We start from the raw sequence: 7,506 nt of genomic DNA on the forward strand, positions 1-7,506 counted from the left end.
CCACATTCCGAAGTAGGCAATAATGGTAAGGGAAACTGAGGCACAAAGACGTTCATGGCGTGCTTAAAGTCACCCATCCGACTGGAGGAAGAGCTGGGGGATGCTACTCTCCTGTTTCTGAGTTGTTCTTTCCACTAAAGGAATGTTCCCCAAAGAAATGCTTGCAAACGGCCCTTCGGAAATTAAAATACATGTAATATATACAAAATCAGCTCACTTACCAAGTCTATACTGGGCATGGGGATCCCCGTTCTCGGCTGGAAAGACTCCATTTCGCAAAAGACCAGTGTGGCATTTAGTGTAAACCTAGTTTAAAAAAAACAAAAACAAAAACAAATAATACATCTAACTACCTCTCAGCCAGAAACAGCCAGGCAACAGCCCACTTGACCCAAAGCCAATTTCAAGAGCCAATTTTTCCCAAACCACAGCAAGGCAGGACAGAGCAGCCATAATTATTTCTATGAGATAATCCTACCACCTCAGGTCTGCTAAGGTGCAAGTGAATGCACTTAATTGCTCAGCTGTGTATTTGCTTGAATGTAATCAACCACTTACTGGGAGTTGCTGTCTAACTATTAGGATATTGGCACAAGAGAAGCTAAATAAATTAGAGACAGTTCACTCTTTATAAAGCTGCCTTTGGAAAGAACGCGTTTTCCATGTTCAGAGCCCAGGGGAACTAGAAGGGAAGGAGTTTGGGAGTCAGGCTACAGTTGCAACAAAACGCTTACTCCTCCTGGGCACTGCCTCCTCCCTCTGAACACAGAGCGGCCCAACGTTGCTGACCTCTGGAGACTGCTCATCTGTCATTCAGGAGCAATGGCCAGTTAGTTGATCGGATGTACCTATTACCCACGGAGCCAGTACCAGCGTGAAATGAGTCGTGCTTGATGAGCAAGGAGGACAAGAGACTTGCTTTTATGGCATGAATAACATCTGTTCCTTCAAGCATGAATACAACAACGAGGGGAGGAGATGGCCAGACGAGGCAGAAAAACAAACATCACGATGTTTAGTCTCCAGGGTAATTACTCTGATATCTGGGTGTTTATCTTCTGTCCATAGGGCCTCATGCGGTACAGCTCGGCCCTACTCTGTCCAAGGGCCGTAGCTAGGAGAAAAGCTTCAAGTCTACGGGTTGCTGCACTGCAGGGTCCATGGACTCATTTAAAAAAATAATAAAAGGCCAACTATGCTTTTCTCCCAAGAAGAGACCTTTCTGACACAAGACTGGGTGGTGAGGTTATCTCAGGTACCAGCCACACTTAAAGGAAAGTCTCTAAATCGGAAATGTTGGGTCTTCTAAGGTTTAAAGGACTCACTGCTGAGATTTTATTCTTCGATCTTAAAGTGACTAACATTTTGAAGGCCCTACCAAATACAACTTTCCTTCACCTCTAGTCCCCGGCTCCAGTTCCCCTATATTTATTATTCCCTATTCACCACTCCAGGATGTAAGGGGCGGTTTTGTCAGCTCTTTGCTTGCTTGTTTGCTTGACCATTTACTGGCTCATTTGGCTGGCTGGCTTGCATATTTGCATTTAGAATTAGATCAGTAAAGCTGCATTATTCGTACATATCAGAATTTGTAGTAAAAAAAAAAATACATCTTTTGCTCCACAACGTGGGATCCTCTTGGCTTTTTGTAAAAAACCGTATTCTTTCAAGGGTGGCCTTCAAAGTTCTCTATCCATATCCTCTTGTCTCCATTTCAGTCACTTGTTTTCTGATGTGTTTTATGTTTTTTTAGATTTTTTAATTTATTTATTCATGAGAGACACACACACAGAGAGAAAGAGAGACAGACAGACAGAGGCAGAGGGAGAAGGAGGCTCCATGCAGGGAGCCTGACATGGGACTCAATCCCGGGCCTCCAGGATCAGGCCCTGGGCTGAAGGCGGTGCTAAACCGCTGAGCCACCCGGACTGCCCTGATGTGTTTTAGCCAAGCAGCTCACCTCTATGTTCCTTCCTGTTTTCCACCCTCAAGCAGCACCACATGCAATCTGTGGGGCCCAGTGAAAAATTAAAATGTGGGAGATCTGGTTTAAAAAGCTGGGAAAAAGTGCCATTAAAGATACTAAAATATAAAGTTTCTCCTTTCTTCCATGGTCGCTCTCTCCTACTCAACTTGTCGTGGTGTCTGTAATTTTCTTTTTAATGTTATTTTAAGAAAAGCAAAACTAAAAACTTTAATCATTAGCATGTGTTTTACTATTCATCTTTATAAGAGTAATGCAGTCTTATTATTTTAGGGTTTTATTTAAATTCTAGTTGGTTAACATACAGCGTAATATTGGTTTCAGCAGAATTCAATGATTCATGACTTACATACAACACCAAGTGCTCATCACATCAAGTGCCCTCCTTAGTGCCCATCACCCATTTATCCCATCCCTACCCACCTCCCAGCAGCCTTGGTTTGTTTCCGAGAGTTAAGAGTCTCTTATGGTTTGCTTCCCTCTCTTTTTCCTTCCCTTCCCATATGTTCATCTGTTTTGTTTCTTAAAGTCCATCTATGAATGAGATCATATGGTATTTGTCTTTCTCTGACTTATTTCACTTAGCATCATACACTCCAGCTCCACCCTCATTGTTACAAATGGCAAGGTTTCATTGTTTTTGATGGCTGAGTGATATTCCATTGTGTATATATACACATCTTCTTCATCTGTTCATCAGTAGGTGGACATTTGGACTCTTTCCATAATTTGGCTATCGTTGATAATGGTGTTATAAACATTGGGATGCATGTACACCTTCAAATCAGTATTTTTGTATCCTTTAGGCAAATGCCTAGTGCAATTGCTGGATCACAGGGTACTTCTATTTTTAACTTTTTGAGGAACCTCCACACCGTTTTCCAGAGTGGAGTAAGGACAGTTTTACATGCGGGTAAAGGGGCTTTTATTTACAGAATCACCAAAATTTCCTATGTCACTTTCATAACTTGTACATTTTTTACCAGAATAGTGGAAATGATGCACAAAACAACTCAACTGTTTTCTGTTTCACTTCTTGATGTGAGCACATTTACCAATACTCTACCTCTGACTTACTGATGAGTAAGGAAGGACTGAATGGAAAGGAAAAGTAACTATGGGTTGCCCTATCTTTCCTCCTTTCTTCTATGTCATCATTTTCAGGGTGTATGGCTGGCTAATACCACATATCAACACCACAGATACTGCCTGAATAGGGAAACAAGCTGAAGAAAGGACAGGGAAGGGTTCCTTGATTCCATATTTCTTAGAACACACCTATCTTCTTTCTATGTGTTCAAAATAAGTTTCTTTCAGAAAAGAAAGCATGATCTCTCCAGGATGGCAGCAGCCCCACTCCCCTGCTTACTCAGCCATACACTTAACACACTTACGTACTTGTTTTTTTTTTTTAAGATTTTATTTATTTATTCATGAGAGACACATAGAGAGAGGCAGAGACAGAGAGAGGGAGATGCAGGCTCCCTGCTGGGAGCCTGATGCGGGACTCAATCCCAGGACCCTGGGATCATGACCTGAGCCAAAGGCAGACACTCAACCACTGAGCCACCTAGGCATCCCATCATGCACTTGTTTTGAAACTCACTGAACTCCATGTATCATGGGTCCAATGGCATTCTGTGTCTATAGGGGTAGTGTGAACGCTATGTACGAAAAGAGGGACAAGGAAGAATAGATGCACATATTGCACGTCTCCACGGGGCTCACTTATAAGCTTAAGCATAAAATTATTAAAAATGTCAAGCCAGTGACAGCAGAGCACTAAACTGAGTGTGGGACTCAATGTGACTAAACAGATTGCCAGTCTATGAAGCCAGACCTGCCCTCAAGTTCGTGATGCTATATTCACAACAAAGGACCTAATTTTGGCCATCAAAAGAAAATATTTACTGTTCAGTGAGAGCAAGGCAGCTGAGATCAATGACAGGGTAAGTTTATTTTTTATTTTTATGAAGATTTTATTTATTCAAGAGAGACACAGAGAGAGGCAGAGACATAAGCAGAGGGAGAAGCAGGCTCCCCGTGAGAAGCCTGATGTGTGACTCAATCCCAGGACTCCAGGATCACGCCCTGAGCCAAAGGCTCAGCTGCTGAGCCACCCAGGCGTCCCAACAGGGTAAGTTTAATGAGGGCAGGGATCTCACACAGCCTCATACAGGTATAATGCAAACATTCCCTTTATAATTACTGCATAGGTAAAAAAAAAATGACTACAGTATGATGAAAAAAAAAAGAAGAAAAGAAGGAAAAATACAGCTACTACAAGGAGTAGAAAGATTAAGAGCACTGATTCTGAAGTCATTATCTCCTGGGTTCAAAACTCAGTTCTACCACACACCAGTTGTGTCACCCTGGTAAGCTGCATAATTTCTCTGGCTCTCAGTTTACTTATCTGTACAATGGGGACCGTGATGATGGTATCTGCCCACAGGGCTGTTACATTAAACGACTCAATGTATGTCAAGTGTCCAGAAGAGTGCGTGGCACATGTTAAGCATTATGGAAGTGTGAGGTAGTATTATTATTCATCAATATCAAGTCGCTGTGTCACATTTTTTCCAGTTCTCATTTACTCCTAACAACAAGGCTGAGAGCTATGCATCTGTATATCCCTTTTATAGATGAGAAAACTGAGACTCAGAGAAATGATACTTATCATGTTTAAACAGCCAGTAAGTAGGCATACAAGTGTTTGAACTCTGTCTATATCCTGAATAGTATGTCAGTGCCACATCCTGATGTGACCTTACTATGCTCCTCTTGTTTTTCAAAATGGTCCCTTTTTTTCATACAATCTATACCTTCTAATAGCATGCCTCAGTTTATTTAACAGGTGTGTTTCTGAGAAAAATGGCAAATAAATGTTTCCTACTCTGACCAGTTAAAAGATGAAGCAAATTGCTTTTTGGAATCAAATGGAGAATGCTTTTGTAGATTAAGTGACCACCTCATTAAGATTTTTAAATTACAACTATTTATCAGAATTTGCTCAAAAGGGAAATGACATCTCCTAGATTGATGCTGAGGGAAAACTTAAGCTTTTCTGTTCATGCCCATCTCTTTGTTTCTCCAGAGAAACATGGTGAGGGAAAGTAGGACTCCTTCAGCTCACCAAGAAACAACACAGTAAGACCTAACTCTAAAGAACACCAATTTAGGGATAAGGAACTTGCAATCAGGATGGCTTCAAAAATTGGCCACTGAGACTCAGCCTGACACTTGTGAGAGATCCAGTCAGAGTCAAAATCTTCCAAGGATGGGATCAGATATATACAATCCTTAAGTATAATGCTTGTTTTGTGGTGGTAAACTGACAGTATTTTTAAAGTGTTTCAAAAATTCGATCCCAACCTTGATGTGCAAGTCCCGCTTTTTTCCAACATTGTTCTTCATTGGGGTACTTTCCTTCCATGGGGGTGTGGGTCTCAAGATTAACTTGGCAACTGGAGAGCAACTTACTGCATGCTAAGGCAGAGATTATTAAAAGAAGAAGGCAAGATACCAAACATGTCTTGTGTGATCTGGTAAAGAGAAGCTACAGGTTTAAGTAGATATAGGTAGAACCTGTTCTGGAAGGATATACAATAAAAAGTTAATAGTGATAATCTAGGTTTTAGAAATAAAGAGTCTTTTCTTTTTTTCACTTATCCATATTCTCTAATTTTCTATAGTGCACATATACTGCTTTTGTAATGATAAATATTATTCTTAAATAAAATATTTATTGGAAGGCATGCTGTAAGGTAAGAGGATATTAAAAAAAAATTTTAATAGTATTTTTCTGCCTTATGGTGTCTTTCTAGATCTCAGTGTATATATCCTGACCCCCTTCTCTTATTTGATACTCCTTTAGATCCCTTGCCCCTGCAGGTAGCCCAGTAAATACTGGGATCTGCTTCTGTTTCTACCTAAATTGCTCTAGCGTATGGCCGATCTTGTCTCTCAGTCTGCTCTTACAGTTCCCACACGGTTCTGCACACACTTAGTACTTCGGCTTAACTGTCCCTGAGGCTCTGGACTCGTCCACTGTTCTTACTGGTGTTGCCTGTTCCACGATGGCACCGGCCTTGATAATATCTCTTGGTGTTCTTCTACAGCAGCCCCAGCTCAAGGCCTGGAGTGAAGTGTCTTTCTACACACATGGCGCATGAGCATGCGTGTGCGCGCACACACACGTCATTCAATTACTTGCAGCAGGAGAGGCAAATGCACAGAGACAGGAAGTAGACTGGTGATTGCTGCGAGATGGAGGAGTGGGAGTTGGGGGAATGACCACTAATGGCTGTGGGGTTTCTTTCTGGGTGATGAAAATGTTCTAAAATTAAATTGTGATGATTGCCCAAAACTGTGAATATACTAAAAATCACTTAATTGCATATCATAAGTGGGTGCAGGATATGGTATATGAAATATATATCAAAAAGCTATAAAATATCTCTGGTATTATTATTTTTTTTTACAACAGATCAATTTTCCTTCAAATCAATATGTTTATGGTTCACCTCTAGATGCTGTTGTAAACTTCAAGAATACACATGGAGGTTGACCTAATGGTCTTTGTGAATTCTTCTGTTTCAAAATTCTTAATATTACCCTAAGTGGGATGCCTGGGTGGCTCAGTGGTTGAGCACCTGCCTTCGGCTCAGGGCATGATCCTGGAGTCCCAGGATCGAGTCCCATGTCGGGCTCCCTGCATGGAGCCTGCTTCTCCTCTCTCTGCCTATGTCTCTGCCTCTGTGTGTGTGTGTGTGTGTGTGTCTCTCATGAGTAAATACATAAAATCTTTAAAAAATATATTACCCTAAGTAAAGATTGCTTCTCAGAGAATCCCAGATTACTTCCAAAGTAAATGGATAGTTGTACTGTAAATCCAGTATGTCCAGTGTTCTGTTGTGGAAAGAGTAAGGACAAGAAGTCAGTGACTTCTTGTAGTGACTCTATTCCTCCCAATTTTTATAAATGTTGGCAAGTCATTTAACCTCTTAGACTTTGGTTTTCTATCTGTACAATGGGTAGACTGGAACATGTGACTGCCAAGTTTGCTTTCATCTTAACATTTCTGTGATTCTACGTGCAGGATCAAGTATTTTACTATTTTTGGAAATTAGATTATCCTTCTAGCATATCATGGAATATTTTCTAAATAAAATATTTTTGACAAGTTTAGACTATGTTTTCAAATCTTGAATAGCCTTACACACATCTCAGTAAGTAAAATGATTAAAACACAATTAAGTGCAAATGTGGGATATCGGAATAATAAAATAAGTGTGTGTGTGTGTGTGTGTGTACTCTTGGTTTCAAGCATAAAAGCTTTGCCATCTTTCCAAAAAGCATCCTTTTGCTTTTTACCTAATGGCAAAGATTCTTTAAACCAAGCTGCATTTTTTATGCCTTCCCTCCCAAAGACAGGGAGCAGCAGCCAGCTCGGCGGTGCTAACCTCTGATGGCCAGCACCGTAGTTTGTGATCATGGGCAGCGGAAAGCCAAGGCTGCAGAAG

This window comes from Vulpes lagopus, chromosome X (assembly GCF_018345385.1).
Source record: "Vulpes lagopus strain Blue_001 chromosome X, ASM1834538v1, whole genome shotgun sequence".
Lineage (NCBI taxonomy): Eukaryota > Metazoa > Chordata > Mammalia > Carnivora > Canidae > Vulpes > Vulpes lagopus.